Raw genomic sequence first — 12,224 nt, 5'->3', positions numbered from 1 at the left:
CCTTTAGAGGTGGCATTTCAAGGCAGGAAGGCATCAAGGTTACATTCAAATACAAATTCTGCTTCACTTCCTCTCAGGAGGTACCTTCTTTGGATTAATTTTTGAAGGCAACATAAATGTGTCCTTCACTGCCTTCCATATTCCTCTTCTGACAAAAAAAAAAAAAAAAAACACAGCTTGGGTGTACATTTTGACCAACTTTGTTATGGTAGGTCCACGTTTTTATACCATTTCTAGTGAGAGGTTAGTACTATAGTAAGCAAATGCTCCCTCAGTTATCACTATCTAACAAACCACCTACACGGCACACTGTGCCCTATATGTATGCACCAGACACTTTCTTATCAACATCAAAATGAAATGAGTGAACGCATGAATGAATGAATGAATGAATGAATGAATGAATGAATGAATGAATAAATGAATGAAATGAATAAATACAAACTCAGAATAAATTCACCTATATATATATATATATATATATATATATATATATATATATATATACATATATACATACACACAGTTGAAGTCAGAATTATTATCCCCCCTGAATTATTTATATCGTTGAAGTCAGAATTATTAGCCCCTTTTTGATTATTTTTTTTTTTCTTTTTTAAATATTTCCCAAATTATGTTTAACAAAGCAAGGACATTTTCACAGTATGTCTGATAATATTTTTTTCTTCCGGAGAAAGTCCTATTTGTTTTATTTCAGCTAGAATAAAAGCAGTTTTTAATTTTTAAAAATAATTAAAAATAATTAGCCCCTTAAAGCATTTTTTTCAATAGTCTACAGAATAAACCATCATTATACAATAACTTGCCTAATTACCCTAACCTGCCTAGTTAACCTAATTAACCTAGAAGTGTCTTGAAGAATATCTGGTAAAATATTATTTACTGTCATCATGGCAAAGATAAAATAAATCAGTTAGAGGTATTAAAAAGAAATGTGTTGAAAAAAAATCTCTCCATTAAACAGAAATTGGGGGAAAAAAAATAAACAGGGGGGCTAATAATTTTTTACTTCAACCCTATATATATATATATATATATATATATATATATATATATATATATATATATATATATATATATATATATATATATATATATATATATATATATATATTCTCGCTTCTCTCTCATTATTTAAAGTTCTTCTTTTATCCCCACTTGTAAGTCAGTTTGTTGAATAAGTGAAGAAATGTAAATGTAAAGCATCAAAGCTCTTTCTACTTTGGTGTACAAGATTAATTCATCATTCTGTTTCAGAAATCTGTCTGAAGTCCATTTATTTGAGGTGTCTTTGTGCACAAACGCTGTCTCCAGAGTCACTGCCTGATAGGACAGTGAGGCAACAAGTTACAGCCTAAGCTTTCTGTAGCAGCCAGCAGCAAGAAAAAAAAATTATACTTGATAGGCACAATATATCTTTCAATAACACGGCTTTTTCTCCAAATAGGGTAACATTTCTATGAAATGAAGTCCTTTTTTCTTTCCGAGAAAAATAATCAGTGCAAGGAAATGCTTAACCTTCAAAATTTGTTGATCCTTGTGAATCTCAAGAGGACAAACCAAATGTTTTGTCTGATTTTGTTATTTTTTAGCAGAAGCATGGGATAAATATTAAAGCTGAATATTAAACTAGTCAAAAGGGGCAACAGCGTTGCAGATTTAGCCTAAATTAAACTGTCACTCAGCAGAGGCAAGTTAATTTGAGACTAAATGCTGTTTTGTTGTTATTAATGAAAGCATGCAAACATTTGATCATTTTTTTTTAATACCTTTTGTTACACGGTTGAATGGTTGAGCTTGATTGATGCTGTCAACACAAAAATGACATGAATTATTGAGTGTCAGAAACTGGGAAACAGTTTGGCTTACTTGGTTTACTTAAAAATAATAAATGAACTATGAGTTGTGGAACTGAGGGCACATTTACGGTGATACACTAAAATTTCATAGTTATCAAAATGATCCTCGTTAATGTTTAGTCACACAGATAGCTGAATTAGTAAAGTATTATATACATAGATTTTTTTTTCTTTGTAAAGAAACATTACTGTTGTTGTTTTGGTTGTCAAATACTCACACATGACATAATACACTCATTAATAACAGTACAAATGCTGGGGCAGTACTGTACCTTTTCACCTTTTGTGAACTTAACGGGTATATATTAGTTTAAATTACTTTACTATTTACTATTATTTTAAAGATACAAAATAGTAACTAGAAGGTAACTTTATTTTTGAGAATGTAGTTTAGATTGATATAATATTTAGAAATATTTATTAATACAATAACTTTGCACTTTGAAGCACATTTTCAAAAGTTTGAAAACCCAAAAAACAACTGCTGTTTAACTTTATATATATATATATATATATATATATATATATATATATATATATATATATATATATATATATATATATATATATATATATATATATATATATATATATATTTTTTTTTTTTTTTTTTTTTTTTTTTTTTTTGTATGGCCAAGCATAAAATGTTTTAAAATAGTTTAGGTTTTATAAACTGTGCCATGTAAATGTATTTGCTGTGGCAGATGATATTAATCAAAGGAACTGTGTATTTCTGCAGTAAAAAATAAAATAAACCTTTTGAATCTGACTGAGAGGCACAATATAATTTAACAGTATCACGAAGAGAACCACTTCACTGATCACTCTGCTAGAAATTCACAAACACTACTGCTTTTGTGTGACATAATTTAGGCTTAGCTGTTTTTTTTAGGCAAAAACATAGCTAGACTTACATTTTGTGGTTCATTTATAAAGATAGGTGCCTCTTTGAAAATTCACTTCAACAAGCTAGGATGACAGCAGCAATCACTCATGAACCCTACATACAGCTTATAGAATCTACCGCTGACCTGATGACTCGTTTTGCTTAAATCTAACAATCTACATTATTAATTCCTTCATTCATTTTATTTTCGGCTTAGTTCCTTTATTAATCTAGGGTCGCCACAGCGGAATGAACCGCCAACTTATCCAGCAAATGCTTTATGCAGCGGATGCCCTTCTAGCTGCAACTCATCACTAGGAAACACCATACACTCTCATTCATTCACACTCATACACTACTGACAATTAATCTTGCCCAATTCACCTATAGCACATGTCTTTGGACTGTGGGGGAAACCGGAGCAACTGGAGGAAACCAACACAATCACAGGGAGAACATGCAAACTCCACACTGAAATGCCAACTGACCCAGCCAAGGCTTGAACCAGCGACTTTCTTGCTGTAAGGCAATTGTGCTACCCACAGCGCCACCATGATGACAATCTAGATTATATTAAAGACAATAATTCTAACTAATTCCATTCTAAATTAAACATTGATTATAATTAGATTTGACAAAAAAGGCTGACAAGAATGTATTTGGAGTTGTATCTTTGGGGTTTTACATGTTTATAAACATAGGTAGGAATTAGTATCAACCTTCGCATAAACAAGTTTTATTGACATCCTCCAAAAAATATAGTAAGAGCTGAGTGATATGACATGATGCACAAACATGCATTAAACACTTAGTCACTCAGGAGTGTGTCTGTTGCCTCATTACAAATATACACAGCAGATTTCACAATGCACACATTAAATAAACAAAATATGCATTTAAACAGACCTAATGCCTTTTCAGGGTGGCAATGAATGAATGTATAATCTGTATATCCTGCATTTTGCTTTTAAATGTGCTGTGAGATCACGCATGGCTGCCTGTTTCACAAAACTGCTTCTTTACTCTTCCTTAAAACCTGCCCTGTTTTTAAAGAGTCCCACATGCATACTAAATATAATAAATGCTTGGATCAACTTCATAAATAAAGGGAAAAAATATATAATTCATGTAATCTCACTAGAAAACCTTGTAGGTAATCAAAGCTGCCTGGCGCGTGCATATTAAGATCATGTGTGGATTGCCAGAGTCTGTTTTTGTTCTAATAGGCCTGTTTTTTTCCCAGGATTTCACACAGATTTACATGAGAATGAGGAAACAATGGTGTTTGAGGCTCACTGTATACCATTCCCATGTATATAGCTCTTATTATTCATCTAGATACAGTATATCCAGATTTTCATTCTATTTCACCGTTGAGAACATCAGCACTGTTTCACTGAGACATTTTTAATCTGTTTTTCTAGTCATGCGAGTTGATACCTGTCCTTATATAAACAAGTCAAAACTTTATATTTCTTTAGATAAATAGTCCATAGTCATGGCTGAACTATCATAGCACAATGCATTGTTTGAGAAAAAAACGATGTAGTAATGAATGTTTCCCAAAACCGTAGTTGCTTTGTCGCAGATCGATCGTTTGAATCACGTTAGTGTCCTTATAAACCACCCTAGATGTTCTTACCAACAGGCTCATGGCATATACAGTACATATACATGTCTTAATAATTAGCCATAAAACCATTAACATACCCTATATATTTTAGTTTTTACAAGTTTTGGAGACGTAACGTAAATTCTGCTTTGAAATAATAGGTCACCTATAGCTTTCGTCATAAGCAATGGGTATGTGCAAAGTGGCATAAATGTTTTCAAAGTGCACTACAAAGGGAATGCGACTCGTCATCTTACAATTATAGAGTTCTATCTGCGTTCTAAATGATTTTGAGATATTGAGCCTCAAAGTTTTTGTATTCCATATAGCAAACAATATGTATAACAGTTCTCTTTCATACATTAACATGACAGAGACCCTAAGGGTTCTCTAAATGTAAATTATCAAACATCTCTTACATTTGCAAATTGGAGTAAAAAAAAAAACACGGTAAATGCAGATAGAACCTTCTCATTCTGAAAAGTCATTCTCCACTTGCAATTAGAAGGTTCTATCTGGCAGATCATTCATTGAAGCATTACTTTTCAAGAAATACAATCAAAAAAATATATAAGTTGGTGTTGTAACAATATGTTGATGCTTGAGAAAGTAAAATATTTGCTTTCAATAACATTTATTTAATGTTTTAGGATGATTTTTTTTTCTTTATTAAATTAAGCATACAAGGCTGTATTAAATATTTTTTTCCAGTGCAGATGTCAATTTTATATAATTAATGTGTTGATATTTATTAAATTTTATGCTTTATATGAATTATTGAATTATATTGATTATAAGTCCCATGAATTAAATTAAGTATTTGCCCTTCAAGGCATAATATTAAATTTAAAGACACTAAAAGAAACAGACGATGACCAAATGAGTTTAATAAACACTGAAAAGTGGTGTTTCACTGACTATATGTAAACAAATAAATATATTTCACATTTAATATATAAATTTTTTTATATTCATCTCTTTTTCAACAATGTAAAATTTAACATTTTATCTCAATGTTGGAGACGTGGTGGCGCAGTGGGTAGCACGATCGCCTCGCAGTAGGAAGGTCGCTGGTTCGAGCCTCAGCCGTGTCAGTTGGCATTTCTGTGTGAAGTTTGCATGTTCTCTCCGTGTTGGTGTGGGTTTCCTTCGGGTGCTCCGGTTTCCCCCACAAGTCCAAAGACATGCAGAACAGGTGAATTGGGTAAGCTAAAATTGACCATAGTGTATGTGTGAGATTGAGTGTATATGGGTGTTTTCCAGTAATGGATTGCAACTGGAAGGGCATCCGCTGCGTGAAACATATGCTGGATAAGTTGGTGGTTCATTCAACTGTGGTGACCCCAAATTAATAAAGGGACTAAGCCAAAAAGAAAATGAATGAATGAATGAATCTCAATGTAAAGGAAATGCTAAATCATCACATTTACACACGTCTCAATTTTGTGTGGTGTGGCATTATTTAGTCGACTCTGATTTTGTGTGATTTTGTCTTTCTGGTCTTTCCCGCTGTCAATGGAGCAGTCTGGTGAAATGACAAAGAAAGCTGATCCTGATTGGTCCTTGTGCGTGCATTAACAATGTTGATTGGCTCACAGAAAGAACCTTATAAAGCCAAGCTAGAGTTCGATTTTGTAGATAAACCGTTTTTGTTTTTTAAATAAAAAGTCTTAAAATGTAAACAACTTATAAAAAAAAACATCCCATAATGTAAATAAGATGATATTTAATAAGAATATGTGAAAAACTCAATTTTGACTAAAATGTCAGATAGAACCTTATAATTCTAAGGTGACGAACTGTCAATATGAAGATTGAACTGAACTGTAAATGATAGCAAATTACACATAAGAGGTATGACTTTAATGTTTTGTTTTATAAATCATTTCAATCGTTTAAATGTTAGAATGTTCTAAACTAATACAGCTTAGAACGCTGAACACAACCAGGAACCATGCTTCCAACTACAGCTCCAGAGGTGTAGCTGCAAGCGTACAAGTTTGTAATGCAGTTTGCGAATGTTTGTTGGAATGTTGGATTTGGGAAACACCAAATCAACAAACTATGTATAGAATATATATAGTTGGCTAACGATGGTTTTCGGAAACGCACCCCAGTTCAGTTTTGAAGCATAAAAATCTAATTGATTTTTTTTTTTTATCACATTAATTTCGATTTTTAATTTTACAATTTTGTTCACATTTTTTACATCACATAAAAAATACATGTTATTAAATTATTATAATATATTCTAATATATTATTGTGGTGGAAAATATCATTTTAATTATTACTAAAACATTGATTTGTATAAAACTTATCTTTCTTACTAGAAACATCATATGTAAAGAAACATATGCCTTCCCAAAGATGATACAAAAACAAATATTACAAGATGGGTCATTCAGAAGGTGGTCATCTGCTTTAAAATATATTAATTCAATATGAGTAAATCCTGGCTCTAAAAAAAACAATGCTCTAAAGAGAACTGGGTGTCAACTGTGACGAAATCGGCCTTGAAGCAGGAAAAAGAAGACAAAACCTGGTATCTCGCTAGCCTGTGTGTTGCACTCTGCAGCAACCAGTGGTCCTGTATGTCTTTCGGGCCTATTCTTTGCAAAGAATAAAATATTTTTGGAACTAAATCTTGTAAGACTTCCAAGATTACCACGACACTATTATAATTGAGTATATGAATATTAATGTTTCTCAGTGATGGGTTGCAGTTGGAAGGGCATCATAATGCATATGCTGGATAAGTTAAGCGGTTCATTCCACTGTGGCGACCCCAGATTAATAAAGGGACTAAGCCGAAAAGGAAATGAATGAATGAATATGAATATGAATGTATGAATGTAAGTTGCTCAGACTTACATTATAATATTTATATTTTTTTGTGCAGGTTACATATTCATCCCATTTGATGGTGAATAGAAACTACCAGTAGCAAAGGTTGTTTTATGTTAAAAGTAACCAAAAGTTGTAAACAACGAACCGACATATGCCTTGACCACCGATATCAAGGGGAAGATGTATTATTTTTTTTTGTTATGAATATAATACTGACTTGAAGAATGAATGTGTCAGATACAGTCAGTCTTTCTCATAAAAGTCTACAAGCTCTAAATTGATGTTTTCACATTAGTATCAGAGGCTTGTGTTCAGCTGTTAAACTGTCAACTTGAGATTTGAACTTGCTCTAATAAATTGTGGCTAGCTCTTACGTTCCTTAAGAACTGAGCAATCTATACAGTAGGTCTACAGCATAACAGACACAAAATCCTTACAAAATGCCCATAGAGAGATAGAGAGAGAGAGAGAGAGCACTCTAATTTAGAATTTTCAGTTTATGATATCTCTCTCACACCCCTTCATAAGTAATAAAATTTAAAGGATTTCACAAGTTTCACAAATCAGTTTTCATTCATAATGTATATACCATATTAATAATTCATAGAAGGGTTCTGGACAGGCCCTTCCAAAAGTTTGCATTCATACTGGCAAACCAGAAAGCAAAAGCAAAAAGGGGAACCGTTGTCAGCAAACATCAGCTTATGGTGTTATATTGCTTTTCCTGATTTATGCCAGTGAAAAGTATCAATTGAAGTATGTTTATATCAGTGTGTTCTTGTCAAAACTTGAAAGTGCCTCGTTCTTTCCCTCTTCAAATCTTCAGTGGGGGAAATAACATGACAGATGTGTTGTTCAAACTGCCATTCCTCCTAATAATTTGGTCTCTGGAGCTCAGCAATACGCCAGGGTAAATCCTCTTCTGTAAATCTGTGATCTCGGAACATTGTTAATTACCAAAGAGAGATCGTAATGCATTTGTTGGAAGTTGAAGCTCAAGTGCGCTTATAAAATATACACTCACAACTCTGTAACCTATTAGACATGCTGTCTTTGAAAGATTCAGTCCGGATTATCCTCTTTATATTGATTTTTTTTATAGCCTCTGAAGCAATTTGTTTTGTTGTTTTTGATTGCGTTGTTGCTGCGACGTTTCCTTAAGAGGGTTGCTGTATCTTAAAGGCCATCCATTATACATGTGCACTGTTTCATATACCTTCTGGAGCTTTATGAACAATGCTGGTAGTAAACAAAATGCAGTGTTGGGTGAAATTAGTTACATATTGTAATGAAATAATAAAGTAACATATTGTAACTCAATTAATTTTCTACTCAAAAAGTAAAGTAAGAGACTTTTATTTGACATTTTTATGTAGTTTAATTACAGCTAAAACGTATGTGTCTGTAAATAAATTAAGCAGTTTTAAATAAATAAATCTATTGAGAGAAGCAGAGTAATATATACTAATCTGCAGAACAATTATGTATTTCAACTAAAGATCATTAATCATTTAAGGAAATTGCATATGGTTAAGAGTATAAATAATTGAGAAATTAGTTCATGACAGTGTAAGGTATAAATTTAGAGAGGCAGAGTAACTATAACTATAAACTATTAACTATAAACTAAATATTTTATTTGGTCGACAGCTGCACATGCTTTAGAAACATTGAAATGTTTTAGATACGCATGTCGATTCATTTAAAGCATTTTTTTGTTTTGACACTTATATTGTTTACATTTTTTTCCTATTTGTGTTGAGATTACTGTGGATTTTTAGTATTTGGTCAAGTATTAAATTCCTTAAGTAACTGAGTTTCTTTTCAGAGAAAAAGAAAGTGATTTGAAAAGTACTTTAAATACTGTCATTTAATTTTGATAATGTGTTTAGTAATTAACTACTTTAAATACCGAACATTTAAAACACATTTAATGATTTGAGGTTATTTAACTGTAAAGTAACTATAAAGCTGATGTGTTTTGGAATTAAAATTTTTGAAATACATTACAATTTACACTGAAACACAGTAAAAATACCCTCCCAGAAGTCCCTGTATGACACACACACACATAACCTGAACTAATAAGCCTGTCAAGTATGATTTTTAAGCATTTTGAATTATGAGAACACTATCCATGTCCTCAAAAACCACCTTAACTGAGTACAGGTCAAACCCCTGTGATTACACAATTTTGTGTCCTCACAAACCACATTACATGTACACATACACTGTTTAGGAAAACTAAACTAGACAGGAACACACAAATGCTGTTCAGTGTTTATCGACTACCTGCTTTATGTTATATTGTATAGGATATCTGTATAAGATCTTTTACTGTACTTTATTTTTCCTCAGTCGTATTAAAGGATTATACTGCATTAACAGTAATCAATAATCTAAATTAAGAACAAAAAATGTAAGGAGAAATGTAGGTGGCTATATATACGACGAACTTAAAACATAAAGCAATGCATTCTGGGATATATTTTCTAACATACTATATGTTATGAAGCGGACAGGAGACAGAGGTAAGGAAACGTTAGGGTGTTTATTAAATGACAACAAGGAGCACATGAAGGATAGCCAGGAGGATCAGGAATGATGTTGGGGTCTTTTCCTCCGTGGCTGGGTAACAGGAATACACGAGGATGGACAGCACACACCAGATACAGCTGACAGAGGATGACACAGACTTGGAAGGACTGGAAGACAGGACGATTCGGGAGGACCAGGAAGACTAGGAGGAATACAAAGAGAACAGGTAAGTAAATCGTTTGTTTTAGCTGAGGATGACTACGCTGAGTGGTCGCTCAGTTGTCCGCTTTCGTCGAGACGAGCCCGGACAATGAGCGACTGGAGTGCTGTGCTTTTATCTGGTGCTCGTGAATGTGATGCAGCTGTGTGCTCATTAGAAGTCAGGTGATGGTGATCTTCGTGAGTGGGGGTCGTGAGAGCCTGACCAATCCATGACAGTACCCCCCTCCCCAGGGCCCGCTCCTGAGGGCCGACACCTCCGACGCCGTGGTGGTCTCCCTCTGCCTCTAGGCGCTGGGAACTCAGGGTGGCTCTCATGAAACTCCACCATGAGACTAGGATCGAGAATATCAGCTCTGGGAACCCATGTCCTTTCTTCGGGGCCGTACCCTTCCCAGTCCACCAGGTACTCCAACTGGCCACCACGACGTCGGGAACGCAAGATCTCCTTCACTGCGTAGACGGCTCCTTCTTCTAGGAGCAGTGGAGGAGGGGGTTCCTCTTCGTGGTCAGGCTCTGTGGAGGGAAGAACAGGATCGTGATAGGGTTTCAGGAGTGATACGTGGAATGTAGGGTGAATACGGTAGTGAGAGGGTAATTGTAGTTTGTAGGTGACGGGGTTAACCTGTTCCACGATGGTGAAGGGACCAACAAATCGGGGACTTAACTTGCGAGAGGGCAGTCGCATGCGTATGTCCCGGGTGGATAGCCACACCTTTTGTCCGGGTGTGTATCTGGGTTCTTCAGACCTTCTCCTATCGGCGGTTACCTTGCTTCGACGGACTGCCCTCTGCAGATGTTGATGAGCCTCGTCCCAGACTCTCTCGCTCTCCCGGAACCAGTGATCCACTGCGGGGACATCAGATGGTTCGCCATCCCAGGGAAAGAGCGGTGGTTGGAAGCCCAGGACGCACTGGAATGGCGTGAGTCCGGTGGAGGGTTGCCGCAGTGAATTTTGGGCATATTCTGCCCAGCCCAAATACTGGCTCCAGGAGTTCTGGTGACCACTGCAGAAGGTCCTCAGGAACCGTCCCACCTCCTGAATCTTCCTCTCTGTCTGCCCGTTGGTTTGGGGATGATATCCAGAAGAGAGGCTGACGGCCACACCTAGGAGCTTGAAGAAGGCTTTCCATAGACGTGAGATGAACTGTGGACCTCTGTCCGACACAATATCTTCTGGAATACCAAATGACCTGAAGACTTGATTAAAGATATTGTCGGCAGTTTCAAAGGCTGTGGGAAGACCTTTCAGAGGGATTAGTTTGACAAACTTTGAGAATCTATCTACTATGACTAGAATACAGGTATTACCTTCTGACGAAGGGAGGTCAGTGATAAAGTCCACTCCTAGGTGTGACCAGGGACGGTTCGGAATCGGCAAGGGATGGAGCTTTCCAGCGGGTAGATGACGTGGGCTCTTGGATTGGGCACAGTCCTTACAGCCCTGAACATATTGCCTCACATCCCTTGCCATGTTTGGCCACCAGAATCGTTGGGATACTAGCGAGAGAGTATTGTTGATCCCTGGATGTCCAGTGCCTAGCGAGGTATGTAAGGAGTGGATCAGATCTACCCGGTGTTCAGGTGGTATGAACTGCCGATGAGGAGGGCATCCCGGCGGAGCAGGGGCTTCCGGAGTGGCAACGACTGGAGGAGCGTTCCAGGTGATCGGACAAATGGAGATGTGTTCGGGAAGAATCTTCGTTGGGAGTTCTTCATGATCGTGATGCTCGTGTAAACGAGAGAGAGCGTCTGCTCTTAGATTCTTGGGTCCTGGACGATAGGAAATGGAGAAATCAAAACGTGAGAAGAAAAGTGACCATCTGGCTTGACGTGGACATAGTCTCTTGGCCTCTTTGATGTATTGGAGGTTTTTGTGATCTGTGATCACCTGGAACGGATGTTTGGCTCCCTCCAACCAGTGACGCCACTCCTCCAAGGCTAGCTTGATTGCTAGAAGCTCCCTGTCTCCTATGCTGTAATTCTGCTCCGCCGGGCTCAACTTCCGAGAGAAATAGGCACAGGGATGCAGTCGGGGCGGTGTATCATGATGTTGAGATAATACTGCCCCGACGCCGGTGGTGGATGCGTCCACTTCCACCACGAAAGGAAGATTTGGGTCAGGATGAGTCAGGAGTGGGGCCCTTGTGAACTCCTTCTTAAGAAGGCGGAAGGCTGCGGCTGCTTCTTTGGTCCACTCCAGTCCTTTGGGTTTACCCTTGAGGAGATTAGTGAGAGGT

This window comes from Danio aesculapii, chromosome 3 (assembly GCF_903798145.1).
Source record: "Danio aesculapii chromosome 3, fDanAes4.1, whole genome shotgun sequence".
Lineage (NCBI taxonomy): Eukaryota > Metazoa > Chordata > Actinopteri > Cypriniformes > Danionidae > Danio > Danio aesculapii.
The sequence above is the reverse complement of the archived record's forward strand: the minus strand, read 5'-3'. Positions refer to the sequence as shown.